This window comes from Euprymna scolopes, chromosome 46 (genome assembly GCF_053919585.1).
Source record: "Euprymna scolopes isolate OS-2025 chromosome 46, ASM5391958v1, whole genome shotgun sequence".
Lineage (NCBI taxonomy): Eukaryota > Metazoa > Mollusca > Cephalopoda > Sepiida > Sepiolidae > Euprymna > Euprymna scolopes.
In genome coordinates this window covers 175,591,383-175,616,455 of record NC_136527.1, presented here as the reverse complement: position 1 = coordinate 175,616,455, position 25,073 = coordinate 175,591,383, and the positions used below count along the sequence as shown (strand labels likewise).

Here is a 25,073-nt window from a genome sequence, read left to right as displayed (position 1 = left end):
CAGTGTCTAGCCATGCTGAGTCGATCTTTTTATCCTGGGTGACATCCTGCCAGTTTATTGATTTAGTTTTATTTTTCATTTTCATTTAAATTCGAATTTTTGATCAGGGTTTACTTTAAATTTTTGATTTAAAGTAAACCATACCAAAGTCCCAGCTAAAACCCTGTACAGAGAGATCAAAGACACCCGGGATTGGGGTCTAATATGCATTCAATTCTCCCCAGTGTGAGTTCTCATATGTGTAACGAATGTTGATTTTCGAGAACAAGTATATGCACACACTTTACAAGAATGTGGCTTTTCTCCAGTGTGAGTTCTCATATGTTTCACTAATGCTGATTTTTGAGAACAAGAATATCCACACACTTCACAAGAATGTGGCTTCTCCCCAGTGTGTGTTCTCATATGTGACACTAAATATGATTTTCGAGAGAAAAAATTTCCACACACTTCACAAGAATGTGGCTTTTCCCCAGTGTGAATTCTCATATGTGTCACTAATGTTGATTTTTGAGAACAAGAATATCCACACACCTCACAAGAATGTGGCTTTTCCCCAGTGTGAGTTCTCATATGTCTCACTAATTCTGATATTCGAGAACAAGAATATCCACACAATTCACAGGAATGTGGCTTTTCCCCAGTGTGAGTTCTCATATGTCTCAGTAATGTTGATTTGTCAATAAAAGAATATCCACACACTTCACAAGAATATGGCTTCTCCCCAGTGTGAGTTCTCATATGTCTCATTAATGTTGATTTTTCAATAAAAGAATATCCACACACCCCACAAGAATGTGGCTTCTCCCCAGTGTGAGTTTTCATATGTCTCAGTAATGTTCCTTTTTCAGTAGAAGAATATCCACACACTTCACAAGAATATGGCTTTTCCCCAGTGTGAGTTCGCATATGTCTCACTAATTTTGCTTTTTTAGAACAAGAATATCTACATACTTCACAATAATGTGGCTTTTTACTAATGTGTATATTCATATTTAAATTTAATTGCTCCTGGAGCAAGATTTCAAATACCAAGTGATAAACAATATGAGATTTTATCCTACCTTTTTCAGTTTTAATCTGAAGTTGTTGATGCAAGTTAGATGTTATGCTTATAAAATTTCAATTTGTACCATTTGTTTATTTGATAAGAGATATTTCGTAGTGTAGAAGTTAAAATACTCTCTTTTGTAAATGTTCAATTCGATATCTTATCATTTATAAAAGCATTAAACAAAAATTTCACCAAATTTAACCATGTGCGATGTTCTTATCACTATTTGCTAAACAATCCAGATAACATAATTCTTCACACATATATGTCTAATAAAGTTGTATGCATCCGCTTTTGTTGTCCGTCACGTAAGGAAATAATTGTGCAAAGAATATTGTGTAAGGAGGAAGATGATCCCTTAATATTCATTAAAAACATTCGAGCAGGAACATCTGCAAATAAAAAATAAATGAAATTTAATATTTTATATCATTATTTATTTTAATCGTGCCAACAAAACAAGAAACATAACTTTATAAAACAAACTTTATAAACGAATTATGTAATAAATATATAAATATAAACAATTAATGTCGTAAAATAAACAATTAATAAAGTAAAATAAACAATAATATAGTAAAAATTTTGTAGGAAAAATAAGCATACAACTACCATAGTTGCTACAGATAATAATAAAATATAAAAATACTCAGTAAATTAAAGTTAATAATATAAATCAATATATAATCTAGTTACTTAGCAATGAATACTAATATGGTCTTTTAAAATAGCTTTCGTTTTAAGTCATATGTGTGGAAATATAACCGCTTATTCATAATATGTTTGATATTAAACTGAATATTTTAATAACATTAAATATTTATTAATACTCATAATAATTTAATTCAGCAGAATTAGGTTCTTATTTTTTACTTTTATTTTTAGAATTCAACATTTTTTTTCATTCAACAAATTATTTCATCCAACACTTGAATGCATTACTATCATTCCCATATTTTATTATCCAAATAATATCAGCAGCTTTAATAATCACTTAGCGCAATTTTATTTTTGTAATTAACATCTGATGCATATTTGTATACAAAAAAAATCGAAAGCTGTGAATTAGGTATCCTACCGAACATTACAGAATTTATATTCTTAGTAGTTATTTCAATTTTTATTAAAATAAGTATTTTTATTGCAAACCAACAAACTGTTACTAGCATTCAACTAATTAATGATGTATGTATAACAAGTAGATGTTTTACTGTCTTTTAAACCTTTTTATTTCGCCTTGAACATTTTCTTCTTTGATGAACTGATAAAAAGTCTGATGATATGTTAGGTTTATGGAATGAAACACGTGTAAGATGCAGTAATCTAAACACTATGTATGTGAATAAAATGTTTAAATAAGTTGCACATGCTCTGAAAGTGTAAATCATTTTCATTTAGTTTAATAAACCGTTGCATTTTAAGATATGTTTATTGAAGAAATACATTATAAACGTATATTGTTTTAAGGAAAATGTACATTGCGCATGTGTGTGTGTGTGACAATCTTGATGCAATATTTTCCATTATTATAATGAGAGAAATATATATAGGTTCATTAGGAAACTTTTTTCTGTCTTCCTAAAACACATGCATTTACTGTATATATGGATACTGTATATAGGAATATGTACGTCTATCAACAGTTTCTTAAAAGGGACTCATTTAATGCCAAACACGTAACTAATTCGGTTAGAAAACCTACAGTAAAAACTGTACATTTATGATAAACAATACATAAATACTAATAATAAATTATCAGACTTTTTAAAGTTTAAGTAATATATTTTTTAATTAAAAATTGAATCGCGTGATTATTATTAAATTACGTGAGTAGTCATAAACGATACAAATTAATATTAAACACGCGTAATCTCTTGCAATTTATTATTTCTCTATTTCAAATTTAAATTTATTAATTATAAAACGTTCTATACTTATGTATTTTTGTTACCGTGCTAAAAAAAAGGTGCTTAAGATATCGTGGAGCGTTCTGTTTAAAAATAAAAAAAATGTTGTTTAAAATAAAGAAGTAAAAAATGAGAGAAAAAAGATATAGAATAGGCAACACTTTCTTTAATAAAGTTTACATAAAAATGAGCACCCACTTTTTGACAATCATCAATTAACTAAACTTTAATGTAAAAAAAATAATTGGTAAATGTTTACAATCGAAACCACCATAGTTTTAATCCTAAAAAATGAAAATCTACTTTTTCTTCTCCCCAATAGACCCCTTTACTTGATTATATCGTCTTTTTGTCTGTTTAGTCTTGCCTGATTCCAGGACTAGGAGCTGATCTGTCTGGTAGAGTGTCCAGCTTGGTGTTGTTCCTTGTGGCAACATACCTAAGAGAAGGTGCAACGTCATTTTCCTAAGACCCAGTGTCTAGCCATGCTGAGTCGATCTTTTTATCCTGGGTGACATCCTGCCAGTTTATTGATTTAGTTTTATTTTTCATTTTCATTTAAATTCGAATTTTTGATCAGGGTTTACTTTAAATTTTTGATTTAAAGTAAACCATACCAAAGTCCCAGCTAAAACCCTGTACAGAGAGATCAAAGACACCCGGGATTGGGGTCTAATATGCATTCAATTCTCCCCAGTGTGAGTTCTCATATGTGTAACGAATGTTGATTTTCGAGAACAAGTATATGCACACACTTTACAAGAATGTGGCTTTTCTCCAGTGTGAGTTCTCATATGTTTCACTAATGCTGATTTTTGAGAACAAGAATATCCACACACTTCACAAGAATGTGGCTTCTCCCCAGTGTGTGTTCTCATATGTGACACTAAATATGATTTTCGAGAGAAAAAATTTCCACACACTTCACAAGAATGTGGCTTTTCCCCAGTGTGAATTCTCATATGTGTCACTAATGTTGATTTTTGAGAACAAGAATATCCACACACCTCACAAGAATGTGGCTTTTCCCCAGTGTGAGTTCTCATATGTCTCACTAATTCTGATATTCGAGAACAAGAATATCCACACAATTCACAGGAATGTGGCTTTTCCCCAGTGTGAGTTCTCATATGTCTCAGTAATGTTGATTTGTCAATAAAAGAATATCCACACACTTCACAAGAATATGGCTTCTCCCCAGTGTGAGTTCTCATATGTCTCACTAATGTTGATTTTTCAATAAAAGAATATCCACACACCCCACAAGAATGTGGCTTCTCCCCAGTGTGAGTTTTCATATGTCTCACTAATGTTCCTTTTTCAGTAGAAGAATATCCACACACTTCACAAGAATATGGCTTTTCCCCAGTGTGAGTTCGCATATGTCTCACTAATTTTGCTTTTTTAGAACAAGAATATCTACATACTTCACAATAATGTGGCTTTTTACTTATGTGTATATTCATATTTAAATTTAATTGCTCCTGGAGCAAGATTTCAAATACCAAGTGATAAACAATATGAGATTTTATCCTACCTTTTTCAGTTTTAATCTGAAGTTGTTGATGCAAGTTAGATGTTATGCTTATAAAATTTCAATTTGTACCATTTGTTTATTTGATAAGAGATATTTCGTAGTGTAGAAGTTAAAATACTCTCTTTTGTAAATGTTCAATTCGATATCTTATCATTTATAAAAGCATTAAACAAAAATTTCACCAAATTTAAACATGTGCGATGTTCTTATCACTATTTGCTAAACAATCCAGATAACATAACTCTTCACACATACATATCTAATAAAGTTGTATGCATCCGCTTTTGTTGTCCGTCACGTAAGGAAATAATTGTGCAAAGAATATTGTGTAAGGAGGAAGATGATCCCTTAATATTCATTAAAAACATTCGAGCAGGAACATCTGCAAATAAAAAATAAATGAAATTTAATATTTTATATCATTATTTATTTTAATCGTGCCAACAAAACAAGAAACATAACTTTATAAAACAAACTTTATAAACGAATTATGTAATAAATATATAAATATAAACAATTAATGTCGTAAAATAAACAATTAATGTCGTAAAATAAACAATAATATAGTAAAAATCTTGTAGGAAAAATAAGCATACAACTACCATAGTTGCTACAGATAATAATAAAATATATTGCTAACAATAGAAATATAATAAGTTTATATTACAAGGAAAGTGAATTTAAATACTCAGTAAATTCAAGTTAATAATACAAATCAATGTATAATCTAGTTACTAAGCAATGGATAATAATATGGTCTTTTAAAATAACTTTCGTTTTAAGTCATATGTGTGGAAATATAACCGCTTATTTCTAATGTGTTTATATTAAACTGAATATTTTTATAACATTACATATTTATTAATACTCATAATAATTTAATTCAGCAGAATTAGGTTCTTATTTTTTACTTTTATTTTTAGAATTCAACATTTTTTTCATTCAACAAATTATTTCATCCAACACTTGAATGCATTATTATCATTCCCATATTTTATAATCCAAATAATATCAGCAGTTTTAATAATCACTTAGCGCAATTTTATTTTTGTAATTAGCATCTGATGCATATTTGTATACAAAAAAAATCGAAAGCTGCGAATTAGGTATCCTACCGAACATTACAGAATTGATATTCTTAGTAGTTATTTAAATTTTTATTAAAATAAGTATTTTTATTGCAAATCAACAAACTGTTACTAGCATTAAACTAATAAATGTTGTATGTATAACAAGTAGGTGTGTTACTGTCTTTTAAACCTTTTTATTTCGCCTTGAACATTTTCCTCTTTGATGAACTGATAAAAAGTCTGATGATATGTTGTGTTTATGGAATGAAACACGTACAAGATGCAGTAATCTAAACACTATGTATGTGAATAAAATGTTTAAATAAGTTGCACATGCTCTGAAAGTGTAAATCATTTTCATTGAGTTTAATAAGCCGTTGCATTTTAAGATATGTTTATTGAAGAAATACATTATAAACGTATATTGTTTTAAGGAAACTGTACATGTGCGCATGTGTGTGACAATCTTGATGTAATATTTTCCATTGTTATAATGAGAGAAATATATGTATATATATATAGGTTCATTAGAAAACTTTTTTCTGTCTTCCTAAAACACATGCATTTACTGTATATAGGGATACTTGATATAGGAATATGTACATCTATCAACAGTTTCTTAAAAGGGACTCATTTAATGCCAAACACTAAACTAATTCGGTTGGAAAACCTACAGTAAAAACTGTACATTTATTTTTTATTAGTTATTTTTTATTTTCCGTATATATTTCTCAAATTTAAAGTATATTATTCAAATTTATAGATTGTTTAAGGACATCCGTTTATCGCTAATTCATTTGAACATAGAAATTGTTGTCACTACATGAGTTTAACTCATCAGCGAGTTAATATTTAATCTTTAACTATTGATTAAAACAAAATTGTCATTTAATCATTTTTAATACACAATCCACACATGCTAGAAAATTCCTTAGACATGAGAGTATCATATACAAGCTAGGATTACCATATGTATTGTGTATTGTTGTAAATATGGCTTCGTGCAACTACAATGACCATCTTTGTCTTAGACAAACTTCAAAAAGAGTCTCAAATATAACTTAAAGATCAATCCACACATGCTAGAAAATTCCTTAGACATGAGAGTATCATATACAAAGCTAGGATTACCATATGTATTGTGTATTGTTGTAAATATGGCTTCGTGCAACTACCAGGACCATCTTTGTCTTAGACAACTTCAAAAAGTCTGAAATATAACTTAAAGATCAATCGAGTTATTTAATGAAATGTTCTCTGATGAACTCATAGAAAATTGTATCAATCGGAAAACAAACATCAGAATCTCCTCTATTTAAGCTTGTAAGACTTTTACTGTTTGAGGAAACAAAGAGTTTAAAAAATTGGCGTTGGAATATTTTATCTTAAAATATTTGTTCATTCTTAATTCATCCGAACGTTAAAATTATTTGTAATCATAGACGTTTAACTCCTAAACGAGTTTAATGCTCTATATTTAAATATTAGTAAGACAAAATATATAAATTATTATTAACATATAACAAACATTTAAACTAATTATTTTGACTTTTAACTAAACATTTAACTAATCATTTTGATTTTTAACTAAACATTTTACAACAATACAACTACCACATATAGATTGATATTTTCGTTGCTTGGGACAATTACATTTTCTATTTCTTCTCGTGTATTTCTCAAGGTGTCAATCCTATTATTCCAAACCAATGAAGAAAAATACCTGTTCATCTCTAATTCAGCTTAATATAAATATTTTTTTAAAACTTAATCACATGTAAGATCAGCACATGTAATAATAAATCTTTAAAATTGTTTTATATTTAGAAAGTTCATTCTTTTTATATTTTTAAGGTATATAGTTTTTAGAGATTTTATAATGAATATAGGCAATAAAAACAGACGAAATAGAGCTCCATAAGTTCACAGCTTTGAACAGAAAAGTACTGGAATATAATGATGTATTATAACGAGGTACCTGAACAGAGAATTGATGAAGAGCAACATTACAATACTCTTTTTAACGACTTTAAAGTGTTTCTCCTTTTACCGTTGACGGTTTTGAGGGTTGCTACACCTAATGCTTTATCTGCTTTATTTATAAATTTTGCATGTCGTTTATATTTTATGCATTCAACATGATAAACAATATAGTTACAATTTGTTGTGGCAGAGAGAGAGAGAGGGGGACTGTATCGGTTTCAGTTTTCTTACGTTTGTTAAGGGAGAATGAGAGATAAGTGTTGTTAACTATTCTATAATTACATGTAAAAATTTAATAAGCAAAAAATACTGAAAAAGTATCATTGTTGGCGTTAAAAAAACACACATTGCAACTGAAACATAATGAGATACTATGGATTATGGGCCATATCAGCAGAGCCATTCCCTGTGAGTTGTGATGTGATATGTCTGTTTACATCACATTTAAGTTTTGCATGTTTATATAGTCAGGAAAACAGGGAACAGGAAGAGAATTACAAATGTTTTCATGAACTTCTTTCTTTCATTGTTAAGTCACAATTGAAACGGAGAGATAAAAAAAACCTCATATATGGCTTTGAATAGAAATGTCTGGAATATGATGATGTATTATAAAGAGGTACCTCAACAGCGAATTAATGAAGAGTAACACTAGATCAAGTTAATCTTTGTTTCTGTATCTTGCAGATATTTAATGTGCATCAATTTTCGGTTGAAAGTTTTTAGGATTGTTACCCCTAATGTTTATCTGCTGCAGTCAATCTTGCATGTCGGTTATATAATGCTCACATGATATTACATAATACAATTAACAGAGGATAGCTAAGTGTCATATTGAAAGATATGCTAATTCAATGAACCCGGAGTTTCCATATTGCACTTAATTATCCTCCTCACTGTTTGCATAGCAAATTTTTCCCAGCCATTAAATTGAGGTTATGTAAATAAGAACTGCCTGTCTTTAAACTTGAATCACAAATTTTAAGAATTTTAAAAGTTGCTTTACAGAAAAATAAAAAAAATTGTGCAAATTGCAAAAAAAGTTATAAACAGATACATCATAATATTGGCCAAGATCAAAGTGTAGTATCTGTTCTTCAGATGCTGCACTTCCATTTCTTGTTCTCTTTCGGTGGAGCGGAGCAGTCCTTCACGACTGAGACAATTTTTATTATTGTACCTTTTCTCCACGTTAAAAAACGACCCTGGTGTCTAACTCTGTCCCGTGGGGAGGCATAGTAAATAGGTACATCATTACATATAAGGGACCAAACGTCTGACTGTCCTACAAATGTGACCGACTTTGCCTTTTTAAAAGTTATGTTGATATTTTGTTTCATATTACGGACCAAACGTCGGTTGCAATAAAATTAGGTATTGTGCAGATTGGCGAGGCTTTGTTTTTATTTTTCAGCTACCACTATCCATTTTGCATGTGGTTTATTATGTTCAGGCCAGATGCTATGACGTCATAAAATTAGTTATGAGTTTTTAAAAGTTATGTTTTACAGAATAATAAAAAAATGTGCAAATTGAAAAGAAGTTATAAAATGATAAAATACCAGACGTTGTTGACGATAAAGTAAACTAATGTGCAGATTGTCAAAGCTTAGTTCTTATTTTCAGCTGCCACTATCCATTTTGCATGTGGTTTATGATGTTCAGACCAGATGGTATGATGACGTCATAAAATTTGTATTATGTGTAAGGAGTGTGTAACAACACACCTGCCAAATCGATTGGCCTTAAAATGTTTATGTGTTGTATCAATAGTAATTCAGCTTCAAATAATAATCACACAATAAATATATTGTGCGGTTGTACTTCATTGTTTGGTGAGCACAAGTTGTTCATGGGAGAGATTTTATGGAATTTTATGATCTCCACAGAATATGTTATTATAAAATGCTGAAACATGTTGGATTTTAATTTGCGATCCGTTTTTAAGAGTTTGTAACAGTTGCTTTTTAAGTGTTTTTACACAATAGTTAATATATTTTTTCAAGTTTAAGAAAAGTTTTAAATGATATTTTTTGGACTCAGTGAAAATTTTACGTTTGAAATTATATATACCTACGTTTGACATGTTTTTTTTTACAACTCAGTCACCATTTATCAAGGGCCACTGGGGGTAAGGGTTAATAAGCATACAGTGGTCAATGGAACACTGTCATAGTTATTGTTAATGGAAATTTGATAAATTGGTAATTACTTAAGGGAAACGACTCATTAAGAACATGTTTACGTTGGACTTGAAAATTGACCATATTGTAGTAAGCTGGAAAGCAGGAAAATGGAAGAGTTCCACAGGTGTGCATTTTAAGAAAGAAACTTTGTTCATGGAATCTATGTTTATGTTTAGGCACAGATAAAGAGTGGGGGAAATTATTGATAGTTTTTTTTTCAGCTAGACAAGTGTTTCTTGTGAAAGTTTGGCGAGGGGACTATAGATAGACTGGAGCTCAGACGAGCACTTGCCATGAAAATAATGATAAAGCAGAGACAAGCTGTGAGAAAGGGCTTGCAGGGAAGAGAAAATGGCATCCCCAACTAGAGTATGGGGTCTACTATTAACTCTGTCAAGGCAGGGAACATGAGTTGGAATAGATACTTTCAAATTCTCTTCTGCTTCTCTAACTGTACTGACATGAAGAAATTCAAGTGTAATGTAAACAGACATTTGCTGCTAAACTCCCTACATAGTAACTCTGCAATTAAACTCTGATAGTAGCCCCATACATCAAAGTGGCAATGTGGCTTGTTTTGAGTGAAAATGTTATAAAAAATGTTTGGTGTAAAAAAAACTGGTAAAACCAAACAGGAAAACCATGTAAAAAGGTAAATTTATAATAATAGATACTTGTGGACAGAAAACTACTTCTAAATGTAAAAAAAAAATGAAATACTGAAAAACTATCCTGGTTTCGATCGTAAACATTTACCAATTATTTTGTTCTATATTAAATTTCTGTTAATTGGTGATAAATGACTGCTCATTTTATGTAAACTTTATTAAAGAAAATTATCCTCATTCTAAAACATAACAAATGAATAAAATATCAACATCCAAACAATTCTCTAGCGACATATTAGGTAAATGTGGCCAGAAAAGTATTTGTAAAAATATAAAAAAAACATTTTGTGCTCAGTTGTCTAACAATTCGACAAATTTTGGATCAACTTATTTTGTTTATAGTAAACATTATTTTCTCAGATATCACGAAAGTAAATAAACACATTTTTGATAAAAAATTTAAATATCAGATTGAATCATCCATTATTAGGAAGATTGGGAAGGGGTGGGGTCTCAGTTTCAGTTTAATTTATGAAACAAAGTCTTAAATATTTAAATTTTGTGTTTTCATTCTATATTTTTGAAATATTTAAAGGGCTTTCAGACGTAATGCCAAACAAAAATACATTTTTATTTTTATTTTTTTAGCAGTAAAACTACGTTGAATTCGATTGTAAAAAGTTACTAATTATTTTGTTTTTATTAGGTTTCTGTTAAGTTCTAATTTTATGTAAACGTAATAAAAATCATTTAATGTAAACGTAATAAAAGAATCATTTTATGTAAACGTAATAAAAGAATCATTTTATGTAAACGTAATAAAAGAATCATTTTATGTAAACGTAATAAAAAATCATTTAATGTAAACGTAATAAAAGAATCCTTTTATGTAAACGTAATAAAAGAATCATTTTATGTAAACGTAATAAAAGAATCATTTTATGTAAACGTAATAAAAGAATCATTTTATGTAAACGTAATAAAAGAATTCTTTTATGTAAACGAAATAAAAAAATCATTTTATGTAAACGAAATAAAAGAATCATTTTATGTAAACGTAATAAAAAATCATTTCATGTAAACGTAATAAAAGAATCATTTTATGTAAACGTAATAAAAGAATCATTTTATGTAAACGTAATAAAAGAATCATTTTATGTAAACGAAATAAAAAAATCATTTTATGTAAACGAAATAAAAGAATCATTTTATGTAAACGTAATAAAAAATCATTTCATGTAAACGTAATAAAAGAATCATTTTATGTAAACGTAATAAAAGAATCATTTTATGTAAACGAAATAAAAGAATCATTTTATGTAAACGAAATAAAAAAATCATTTTATGTAAACGAAATAAAAGAATCATTTTATGTAAACGTAATAAAAAATCATTTTATGTAAACGTAATAAAATAATCATTTTATGTAAACGTAATAAAAGAATCATTTTATGTAAACGAAATAAAAGAATCATTTTATGTAAACGTAATAAAAGAATCATTTTATGTAAACGTAATAAAAGAATCATTTTATGTAAACGTAATAAAAGAATCATTTTATGTAAACGAAATAAAAAAATCATTTTATGTAATGTGGAAACTTTCTCCACTGAAAGGTAGAGGTTAACAAGGATTTTGCAACAATGGTTTGTTGCGATCTGTGACTAGGTAAAAATTGTAGAACCTTGTCGGTCTGGTAATAAGGGTACCGATTCAATTTCCTTCAACTCCAATCCCAAACTGAAATCACAACCAAAATTCAGTTCACTCCATCCCTCTTATAATCCAGTTAGCCAATCAAATAAGTTAAACGTAACAACTACCAATATAAAAAGAGTCATCACCCACACAAAAGGTTTTTGCTGCCACTCTTCCTGAGAGTCGCAGGTAAGTGCTTCAAGTTTTCTCAACAGTAAACGTAATAAAAGAATCATTTTATGTAAACGAAATAAAAGAATCATTTTATGTAATGTGATAATTAAATTGATTGACTTACCAAGGGTGGCTCGGTGGGAAGGGAAAGACACTCATGGCTGTGAACGGCCCGGCCTGGTGTTTTTTAATGAAGAAAATAGGATGTCTATTCCTTATAGCTTAAATAGACATTCCAGTCTCGTTTCAATTTCGCTGAACGAGAGATTGAGACTATAAAAAGAGTAATCTTTGTAGGCTTGTTGTTGTAGTTTGTTCTTGTCGTTGTTAGAGATCTATCAGACCGGTACGACAACTGTTAGCAGCGCGTTATATTTACAAGAATACGTTTGTTTGTAAGCAACGAGGTAATTTTTCGTTGCAAGCTAAACGTCATTTCTCCCCCCCCCACTCGTTGGTAGGAAATATCGACAGTAAACGTAATAAAAGAATCATTTCATGTAAATGAAATAAAAGAATCATTTTAAGTAAACACAATAATAGAATCATTTTATGTAAACGAAATAAAAAAAATCATTTTATGTAAACGAAATAAAAAAATCATTTTATGTAAACGTAATAAAAGAATCATTTTATGTAAACAGAATAAAAGAATCATTTTATGTACAAGAAATAAAAGAATCATTTTATGGAAATGTAATAAAAAAAATCCTTATTCCAAAGCCTAAAACATTGAATAAAATATAAAAATTCAAACGGAATTCTCTAGCGACATAATAGGTAAATTAGGACAGAAAACTATTTCTAAACACACACACACACAGACACAGACACACAAATATATATATATATATATATATATTGTGGAAAAAAAACTATTTAGAGGGTAAAGTAGATTACCCGGTGATAACGTAAGCTCCGAGGGGTTGCAAAGGATGCCCTATGATACCCCCCTACTGGGTCGAGTAACAAGTATTGTAGTACGGCGAGCAGCGAGTAACTAAGTTGTGCCAACCGTTCACCAGTAAGTCATTAACAGAACTGGTACTAGTCAGAGACACAATTCTTTTATACCAGAAGAATTGTGCCTCCCCCTACTCCTCCAAGTCTATAAGAGACTCGTCCTCTCAACCACTCAGATTAGAATTCCGCCCTCGAGGCCGGCGCCACCAAGTAAGCAATCTTCTTTTTTTTATTTTTATTTTTATTTTCTCACACACTCCCGACAAAAACGAGAAAAAAGCACAAAAGGTAGAAGAGAGAAAAGAAAAAGAAAAAAGTTACATCAAAATGACAGACCACCAAAATACTTAATCAAAAAACAACTGTTAGTACAATATAGCAGTAGTCGATCAGTCCAGATATCAATCAAGCAGGCAGCAGGCTAGGTCTACTCCATCGTTTTTTAAGGGGCGCGCATTCTTGGCAATACCACTTTTGCCTGTTGGGAGGTTCTGAGTCGATACCGACACATCGGAAATGGTACCAATCGTCGCACGAGTCACACCCGATCATATTCTGATTCTGCTGCGGAGAGCTGCACAGGGGACACAACCAGACCTGCTCTTCAACACTAGGGGGTGAATCCAACGTCTCCCCTCCCTCCTCAACAGGAGGTCCTTCAGGAGTCCTAGAAAGCTCTAAGGGATACAGATGTTTCAGGGAATGTACTTCCTCCAAGCCCTCCCCCTTTTGAACACGTGCTGCTCTAACGACACCATCATGGCCTGGAATCAGTTCAGTAATAGTTCCTAAGACCCAAAACGGTTTGGGTTTCAAAGGACTTTTAATCAGCACAACATCATCCTTCTGAAGGCGGGTTCTTGTACTGAGTCGGGATCGACCAGGAATCTTCCTTCCCAGCTCTAGCAGGTACTCCTCATACCATAGTTTTTGGAAATCTGTCAGACACTGGTCCCTAAGTTCCAAGGTTTGAATTAGCCTCTCCCTGCTGGGAGGCAACAAGGTTGTTCTATCCTCTCTATCCAGTCGTATCAATAACCCGGGGCTCTGATTGGGCATAAGGAACATATTAGGGGTAATTGGAGTAGCATTTTTGTCGGCTGACACCTGGTAAGTAAGAGGCCGGTTATTAACAGACCTCTGAATATCCGATAACACTGTCAGAATGGTAAAGTAATCCAATCTACCCCTGCCAAGAATCTTAAATAGGCAGTTCTCCATGGTCTTGATACATAGCTCCCATGTTCCTCCACACCAAGGAGAGAACAAGGGAATGGTTTTAAGTTTTAACTTACAAGGACCGTATTTTCTTTGATAGTCCGTAAAAAGAGAGACGGTCGAAAATCTTTCCACTTTTTATAAACGTTTTCGCGTTGTCACTATAAAGGGTTTCAGGAACGCCATATCGGTTAGTAAATCGAACCAGTGCCTGGAAGAAAGAGGGTACGCTCATGTCGGGAACTACTTCAATGTGTATTGCTCTGATATTCAAGCAAGTGAACAGGAGCAAGTACATTTTCGTATCTCGTTTCCCGTCACTCACCCAAAGATGGCCAGTAAAATCAATCCCCGTGTGTTGATAGGGGACTCTGAAATCGGTACGGTGCGACGGCAGGGCAGCAGCAGCATTCGGCGTCACTGGCGTTGAATTATAACGTTTACATCTGGCACGAACAGCCAGTACCTTATTCACAGCTTGTCGACCCTGCAGGACCCAATAACCGCTTCGCCTCAACTCCGCTAGAGTTGACCCAGTTCTAAGGTGGCAACACCTTTCATGACAATCTAAAATGATGAGTCTAGTAACAGGATGATGTTTCCCTATCAGAATGGGTTTTTTAACTTCATAACCAAAGTGGGAAGATTGGTTGATTCTTCCCCCAGATCGAATCAAACCGTCAGGGTCCAGAAAAAGATCCAGAGCACGAACCCTAACTGGCATGGGTTTACCACTCGGCTCCTTTAGGTACTCCACTTCCACGGGAAATTCTTGCCGTTGCACTGTCTTCATAAGGTAGATCGCTGCCTTAGAGTTGTAGTCCCATTGTCGATTAAATCGGATGGCTAGGAACTTAAACACCAAGGCAGTAACAGTCAGTAAACCAAAGAATGAGGAAAACCTCTGAAAAGGTATGGCCGAAGTGTACTCTTGGTCATGGATCAAAGAACAATTTGCTGAACTGCGGGTCATTCGCTGGCATATCTCACTCAAACAGGGCATATCCTGTCCTGGCCATTGAGATATTCCTTCGCATAGCCAGGAAGGGCCTGAACACCAAAATTCCATCTTGGATTGGAACTTTCTCAATGTTAATCCTCTTGTTAACAAATCCGCCGGGTTGAGTGTACTATCAACATATCTGAAGAGAGTCTTCAAGCCATAGCGAGACTCCAACTCCACTTTCATCTGCAGAATGTCTTTAAGTCTATTTTTTGCAAAAACATTTTTGCTAGCCATGTTTTGAGATAAAATCCAGGACAAGACCACCTGTGCATCCGTGGCTATACACAAATTCTCGGGAACAAATCCTTCACAATTGTCCAGGATTGTGGGGAGACACTTGAAGGCGAGGAAAACGGCCATTAGTTCCAACACAGGCAAAGTCTTGTCCTTCATAGGTGCCACCTTAGTTTTCGCAAATAATAAGGATGACCGACCATTTTGTACGATATACACGGCAAACCCATATGCTTCCTTGGACGCGTCGCAAAACAGGTACATATCTCCAGGCAGCCCTGCCATAAGCGCCTTGCGCAAAAAACGGAAATCACTCAACCCTGAAAGGTCCCTGGCTAGTTCTCTCCAATCGCTCAAGATCGCTGGCTGGAGTGGATCATCCCAACCTGCACTATTCTTCCACATGGACCTGATTAGCACTCTACTGCGGATAGTAACCGGGAGACATAGGGACAACGGATCGAAGACCTTAGCTGACTCTGAAAGAACACCTCTCTTAGTTGTCACGTCAGGATTGCTCTTTACCGGAGCGACATACAACTCCTCCGAATGTGGGGAGTATCGGTAGCCCAGTACTCTCTCCCACTCCTCTTCATGGATACTTAGAGTACCATACTCCTTCATCCTAGTACGGAGCGCCTGACTGTTTGAGTTGCATGACTGGATAATAAAGCCCCCTTCCAGCAAACGCTCTCTAACAAGGGAATACAATGTAGTAAGCTCACTCGCGTCTGCCACGGATGCCACAAGGTTATCCACATAAAACCGGTCCTCCATCATTCTGCGGCAAGCATCCTGAGGGTATTTTGCCGCATGCAATTTTAAGATGCACCCCAACACAAATGGGCTTGAGGTAAACCCGAATATCAAGGTGGTATAGCGGAAGCGGCGCAAACAATCTCCTTGTTTAAGAAAAAAGCAAAACCGGTTCCTATCCGCCTCCAGCTTAAGGCGAATCATTAGGAAGGCTCGGCGCATGTCTGCTAGTAGCACATAATTGTTGGCTCTAAAGGCCAGCAACAATTTAAGATGTCCCCTGTTAAGTTAACGCCAGAATATGCTGCTTCGTTCAGCGATAATCCATCTCCTGTCTTCAAACTACAGTTGAACACTGGTCTGATCCTGGTAGTTGCCGTAGGGTCCGACTTGAAAACTGGTCTATGTGGTATCCACACATATTTGTCGAACTCCTGAGGGGAGACAAAAATCTCTTCAATTATACCGTCCTCCTGTTGCTGACGAAACACCTCCAAATATTCATCATATATTTTTCTTTTAGTCAAGTTTGCTGCCACACGGTCTAAAACATGCAAGGAAGTTGCATGATTAGAGGGGACTCTGGCTAATCTATCGTGATGCCAGGGGGGCTCCACATAATAGCTTCTATCCTGAAGCTCTACCGTTTCCTCAAATCGCTTCATCTGCACTTTATCGTAATCAGAAAAGTCCTCCTGACTGGGAAGCCCCAGAGATTCCAACGTAAACATTTGTTCTAGTCCTCTTTGTACCATACTGTCAGGAAAGCACTCTGCCATGGGATCCAGGTATGTTGATTGTGTTTCAAGGACAAAACATAAATGTGATGAATCGACCTGGGGGGTATGTTCCATCACCGAATTAAACGAGAGGTGAGTAACCTCAGAGAGGGGCTTATCTTCCAAGAAAAACGAGTCCACTGCTCCAAACGGGACCAATCCAGGCGGGGTTGCAAAGGCCCATCCATTCAAACACAGGATCAGCTTCAATGAGTCCAGGTGTTCAATCAGGTCTAACCCAATTATTCCCTTGATCGGTATTAAATCCCTTCCGGTCTCAAACTGGCCGGCCAAAGCATATTTTGCATCCTGAAAGACATGCAATAGAGATTCCAGGTTGGCCACTCGAACCGACAAGTCCATACCATCGGCTACCAAGACAGGAGATGTCACAGTCCTTCCAGAACCCAAGTCAACTCCCAGGACTACCTCTGTGAACCCACGCTGACACTCACCTAGAAAGGTAGACAATTTCAGCTGACAATTGACACCAAGGGTTTCGATTGGGCACAAAGTTCTCAGTACATCTGCCGCCAGATATGTCCGCCCGCTATCCATGTCCAGTAGGCAATTCACTGACACTGTCTTTGCTCCACAAGAGAATGTAACTGAGAGAATGGGTGGCAACGTGCGGGAATACCCGGTTGAAGTTGCATTGTTCACATCCACATGAAAAGAAGGAATAATAGCGTTCCCCCTACCAAACTTTTGAGACGTATTCTGTCTTACTGTTGATGTAAATGCAGTGGAGACATCGCCCTTAATCTGCAATCTCTTTATTGCTTCTCCAGTTAGTCTCAATATGGAGGACAAAGGCGGCACCCGTCTATTTTTTAGCGCTATTATCTCCCCTTTCAGTTCGAGAGGAAATTTCCTAAATAGAATCTTAGCCATCAGTCTGGCTCCGCTAGAATCGTTTACAGAAAAGTCACATGAAAAGGAATTCCCCAGCTCTTCCAACAGCGATGCCGTCCTGGAAACGAAGTCCCCCAGCTCAAAAAGGCCTCCACCTTTCTTTGGTACATAGTCCAGAATATCCTGGAATATTTGGTCAATGATTTCATCCAGGTCCAGATACTCCCTCTTCAGTATAGCCATGGCTTGCTGGTAATTGGTGTCAGTGCAACTCAGGTGATTTACCAGCCTCAAGGCTCTGTCTGAGAATGAACACTTCAAGAAGTTCAACCTCTCGGCATCATTGGCCATGCCGATCACGCAGTTCTCAAACCTAGTCAAGAAGTTTCTGAAACTCATGCGGACGGACTCCATTTCCTGTCCGCTAAATGTAGGCCCTGTGATCTGTATACGTGGGGGTTTAACAATGAAGGAAAAACCTCTCCCGGTAGTTGCAGAAGCCCTTGAGAACTCCAAGGCAGATTCCGAGTAAGGGCTGGGCTCTGGCTGTCGGTATGCTTGATCCAAATCGCCCAAGTCTTCATAATAATCCTTCAGTTGAGGCAGCCAAGCACCCTCAATCTCAGCAGGTGTACTCTCATCAAAGGAGCCTAACTCCAGCTGTGTGATACAAGTCTCTAACTCGACAATGAATTGTCGAATCTCCGTCCTTAAGAATGAGTACGCCGATGGCCTAACTCCATCACGACCCATCTTCAGTCGTCCCTGAATCTTCTGAGTCAATGACTCCCTTCTGCGTAGGAGCTGCTCTTTCATGACGTTCATGACAGTAGTTAACCAACGAAAGAGTAAGCAGCAAAACCTTTGCAAGATGTGGAAAAAAAACAACTATTTAGAGGGTAAAGTAGATTACCCGGTGATAACGTAAGCTCCGAGGGGTTGCAAAGGATGCCCTATGCGACCCCCCCCTACTGGGTCGAGTAACAAGTATTGTAGTACAGCGAGCAGCGAGTAACTAAGTTGTGCCAACCGTTCACCAGTAAGTCATTAACAGAACTGGTACTAGTCAGAGACACAATTCTTTTATACCAGAAGAATTGTGCCTCCCCCTACTCCTCCAAGTCTATAAGAGACTCGTCCTCTCAACCACTCAGATTAGAATTCCGCCCTCGAGGCCGGCGCCACCAAGTAAGCAATCTTCTTTTTTTATTTTTATTTTCTCACAATATATATATATATATATATATATATATATATATATATATATATATATATAAAATAGGCGGTGCTAGTTCACTTACTGATCCGCGCTATTTTTAAATCGTATTTCCAAGTTTAATTAAAGTTTTATATGTTTTTTTTATTCAATTGTAAGGTTAAAGTATAGAATAGGTACAAAACACCCTCCCCTCCCCATGTTAAGAATGGCTTTTTTAAATAATAACGTTATTATTTCAGCACGGATCACTCTCTGCATGAGTACCCACATTTTTATTGGCGAAATCAATATTTCTATTGGATTGGAATAAAATTAAACCTTTTTTATGTTTAATATTATTTTAAGAATCAATATTTTTGAGGGAGATTGCAAAAAAAAAAAAAGTTTCAGATTATTTTAAAAGTTATTCAATGGGATTTTTTTTAAAGTGTAAAAAATAACTTACCTTTCATATTGTAAACTTATTTTAATATTTAAATTTTACTTAAATAAACACATTTCGGTCAATGTCAAGTTTCTTTCCAACTCCTCAAAAATACTTTAAAATGACAACTTGATTAGGTTTTCGGTTATGCTGAAAACGAATATCACATTTAAATTTGGGGAAGATAAGTAGTTTTCATAATATGAAGAAATTACTTTTTCAATAAGTGGGGGGTCACTTTCCTATATAAAAGTAACCTAAAATGAGCACCCACTTTTTGCTCACTTAGTAATTTCTTCATATCATAAAGCAATTTTTAAGAAGAATTTAGCTATTTAACTTTCAGTTAATTTAGCTATTTAACTTTCAGTGTGATATTTGTTTTCAGCACCCTCAAACACCGGCGCTGTTTTTTTACTAAGAGATTCGTTCATTTTTTTCATTTTCAAATTTGTTTTATAACGAAATTATTAGGTGACCAGAAGGCGGGTGTTTTTTTTTTTACGTGAAATTTATATAAGACAACGATTCTACACTTTAAAAAAAAAATAATTTCTTCATATCAAGAAAACTACTTATCTGCCCCAAATTTACATGTGATATTCGTTTTCAGCACCATTGAAAAACTAGAAAAGTCGTAATTTTAAAGGTTTTTTGAGGAGTTGGAAAGAAACTTAACATATATATTTTATTCACGAAACCAATATTTTTATAGGATTGCAATAAAGAATAAAATTATTTTAATATTTAATATTATTTTAAAGTTGTTGAATAATATTGTTGTAAAGTGAACAAAAATACTTACCTTCCATTCTAGGAATTTAAAACGAAAAAAGAAATCGTTTTTCTTTTGTGTCCAACGCAGAAAATTTGTTTGTTTGTTAGAATTTCTTAATATAATCTTTAGTAAATTGATCCAAATTTTGTTTTGTGTGTCCAATTCATTAAGCAATTAAATATATGAAAATATAAAAGAATCAAAATTAAAAGATAAAAAACACGATTTAAACGTGAAATTATTATAAGAAGAAAAAATCAACTGCTTTAGAACAAAGAACTTATGTTCATCGTAAAACGGTGTAATCATTATTTTGTTCCTCGTGTAAAAGATTGAACATTTCATTATGATTTGGATTAGTCGAACTACTGTTTACATCCAAGATGAGAACAGTAATCCAAATAATCCAAATATAAAAAAATGCAAAACTGAATATTTCACATAAACAATTCAAAAAGGAAGGAATTGAACAAATAGCGAAGTCAATCAAATAACAAAAACTAGATTTGAACCAACAAGAAACAAAACAATAATCACATAATTACATTATGAAAATTGCGAATTATTTTTATCAGATTTGATTCCGTTAACTTTACGATGACCTTAACTTATAATTCCAGACTTAAACCTGATATTTTACATGCAATCAGCATCTAACGACTAACGATGGAAGTGTAGTACGTGTTTCTAGTTTGTTTGTGCATTTCAGCCATGTGCCGCCTTATAACCATTCTGGCTTTACTTGTCATGTTTTGAGCCTTCCCATGTATTACCTTCTCCTATGATAGAGAAGTAACGCAATGTTGGAAAATGTCCCGACTCGCAGATGTGAATATGAGAAAAAATATAACAGAACACAAATCGATATTTAACAACAACTGAGTCTCATGAGTTGCATTATATAGTATTTTGCCATCAAAGGGACGTAATTCCCAAACAGTTGCCTGCCTTTTAAGCGATAAACGCCGTGTAATTTGCTTGCACCCTTCTTGTTATATATATATATATATATATATATATATATATATATATATATATATATATATATATATATATATATATATATTGCCAGGGAAAGGTTACGACGCTCGGCTGACACCACTGAGTGCCAGATCCATGCTTGACGGGAATTCACGAGAATTCGGGTCAAATTATGTAAGTGTACCTACAAATATATAAAAAATATAATTTTAGTTTGCATTAACTTTTAGAAAAGGAAGAGTTATCGATCCCTGACAAGCGACATCTGTCACGTGTCACGGTCCTTGAAACAAAAATACAAACATTCACCTCATATAACTGTCATGTATAAGTGCCGATTCTTGCTGTTAAAAACTTGATATGTTCATGAAATAGTTGCTTTTAAATCCTTATGTCTTTTCATCCTCATCACCAGATGAAATGTAAAATACGCTCGCGAGTGTGAGTATGTGAGGAAATAGAATAGAACACAAATCGATAATTAATTAAATCACATTTTTTTCCTTTTTATATATCGTTTAAAGGGCAGGTAACTCTTTTGGGAATTATGTCCCTTTGATGGAAACATTACGATATAATGCAACTCATGAGATTCAGCTGAATTATAATTAATGTACCTATTTACAATGCCTCCCCATGGGACAGAGTTAGACACCAGGGTCGTTTTTTTATGTGGAGAAAAGGAACAAAAATTAAAATTGTCTCAGTCGTGAAGGATTTCTCCTCCACTGACAGAGAACAAGAAATTGGAGTGCAGCAAACTGCAGCATCTGAAGAAAGATACTACACTTTGATCTTGTCCCGAAGGCCAAAATGTCAACAAAAAAATTATGCCTTTCAATTGCCGTGATAATAATAATGTGAAACATGGTGGCTATGGATACATAAATCAGAAACAGGTACTTTTATTTTATAGTTCTGTCTCCCGATTCATAAACTTTTCGGCATGAAAACGTGCCCAGAGCTCGACAGTCAAATAAACTACTTTGAAAAATAAAGTCAAAATACTAAAACATTTTTTTTTCACACATAAACCAGAAACAGGTACTACACTTTCATTATGACTGTCTTTTTTTTAGTTTGGGATTCTCCGAAGACTTTAACTATTTAACTTTTAATATGAAAACATGGCTGGCATGAGTATAACGGTCGTATCTTTGCTGATTGTATGTCTAACAGGCAAACTAATTAGAAAATTAAGTTTAATAATGTAATCATGTAGTTATAATTTGCTTCTTTTTTAAATCCAAATCTATTTTTTTTTCATTTGACTTTACATTTCGTGCAATTTTAGTTGTTTATGTGAAATGTTTTTATGTGAGGATTATTTGGATTATTCGGATTACTGTTCTCATCTTAGGTGTAAGCAGTAGTTCAACTAATCCAAATAATAATAGAATGTTCAGTCGTAAAAAATAAACCTTAGTTTAATATCTTCATGTGTCTTATTTATTTTAATAAATTAGAAAAAAATATGAAGAGAACTTGAAAAAAAAATCCAACTAATGAACGGATATTTTTACACAAGGAACGAAAAATAATTTCACCGGATTACGATGACCTTGAATTGATTGTTCTTAAGCAGTTGGTTTTCTCTTTAAATAATTTTACGTTTAAATCATGTTTTCCATCTTTTAATTTTGATTCTTTTATATTTTCATATATTTTATTTCTTAATGAATTGAACACACAAAATAAAAACTGTATCAATTTACTAAAGAAATCATAACAAACAAAACAAATTTTGCTGTTTTGAACAAAAAAAAAAAAACGAATTCACCTCACTTTTTTTCGTATTGAATTTCTGGAATGAAAGGTAAGTTATTTTATTCTTCTTTTTTGTTTACAATTTCAAAAAATGCATAACTTTTAAAATAATGTTAAACATTAAAATAAGTTTATTTTTTATTGCAATCCAATAAAACTATGGATTCTGCTTTTAACAAACGTGAATAAAAAAAGTATGAATCGCCAATCAATAAAAATCTTAGAAGAAAATATTATTCAATCTGACATTAAGATTTTTTTAATCAGAATTTTGTTTATTTTTAGTAAAACTTATATGATTTCTTAGAAAATAATAATGTTTATCATAAACACGATAATTTAATTTAAATATGATTGAACTTTTAGACAACGTTGCACAAAAATTGCTTTTGAAGTTTTTAATTGTTTTTATTTTATATATAATAAAAATCTGAATACACTTACATAGTATGTCTCTAGAGATTTTCGTTTAATTTTTAATATTTCATCCAATACTTTAGATTTAAGAATGTGATCATATTCTTCTATAAAGTTTACATAAAATGATCACCCATTTAGTGGCCATCACTTCAAAATTCTAAATCTACTTTTATTGGCTAACAAGTTTCAATAACCTTAAAAATATCCGCAAAGAAATTTTTTAAAATTAAATTATTTAAGATTTTAGAGTTTGCTATAAAAATTTATCGTAAAAGGAGCACCGATTTAATGGCCAGTTAACGGTCAACAAGACATGTAATTCATTTTTATTTATTACAAACTATTATCCTCATCTTTTCTTACTTGCTTCACAACGTTTTGGCCAACTATTCCTCTGGCCTTCGTCTCCTATCCTATGTAGTCATCGGGTACATCAATCACTCTGCTGGTCCTTGCGGCTTGCTACAAAATGAAGAGTCCTCACCACAAACAAACAGAACTCCGGTTTATAACAATAAAAACTATTTATTAAGTTCATTCTTCACAATGGCTACTGTCAAAATTGAGATGACTGACTATAGCAGTGATCGGTGTATGACGAGATAAGTTAGGTCATAGATTTCCCATTAACACAGGCTATCATAAAATCATAACATCAGGCTGTGCGGGCCCCAAGTGAGGAGCGCTTGATCACCCCAGCCATTCAGTTTGCTGGCTACGACTCTACTCTTTTTAAATTCCTTTTTCTAAATCACACCCCTTTTCTCCACCTGTTTCCCTCTTCCTACCCTTGTCTCGTCCACTCAACACCTCTCTCTCCCTGGGAGCTGGGGTGGTTGCTCACACTGATATGTATTGGCAGTCCCCTGGGTTCCTTTCGCCCAGCACTGTGTGTGGTGCTTTATCATCTAATAATACAACATCATCTCCTTTGACATATCGTAGATAACTCCAAATCTGTCTCCATTTTGAGACAATATACCATCTGCTTGGCATTTAACAGACCGATATTGGCGGTTGGTCCTATTGTCTTAGCTAAGTTTTTTGCATTTCTCTGCACTCTTTCACCCCATCCCGTCTGGTCAAACACCCCTTCTCACCACAGTATCACCCCGCTGCATGCATTAATGGCACCATAGTATTATATAATAATAATAATAAAAATGAATAAATTAATAGGTACTCATGCAGAGAGTGATCCGTGCTGAAATAATAACGTTATTATTTAAAAAAACCATTCTAACCATGAGCAGGGGAGGGTGTTTTGTACCTATTCTGTGCTTTAACCTTGCAATTGAATAAAAAAATATATCATAAAACTTTAATTAAACGTGAAAATACGATTTAAAAAATTAGCGTGGATCACTCTCTGCATTAGCACCAATTAATAATACCAACAAGGATGGAATACTGCTGCCATATCTCGGCAGGAGCTGCTAAAAGCAGCCTATCCTGC

General features: G+C 33.5%; 1 long non-coding RNA gene across 1 annotated transcript; it reads right to left on the bottom strand.

Annotated features, from left to right (window-relative positions):
• Nucleotides 1–3,867: 3,867 nt before the first annotated feature.
• Nucleotides 3,868–20,699, bottom strand: LOC145271223 (uncharacterized). Its single transcript, XR_013865762.1, has 2 exons — nucleotides 20,477–20,699; nucleotides 3,868–4,880 (listed from the first exon to the last, which is right to left on the bottom strand). It is a non-coding gene; the product is annotated as an uncharacterized LOC145271223 (long non-coding RNA).
• Between the last annotated feature and the right edge of the window lie 4,374 nt (nucleotides 20,700–25,073).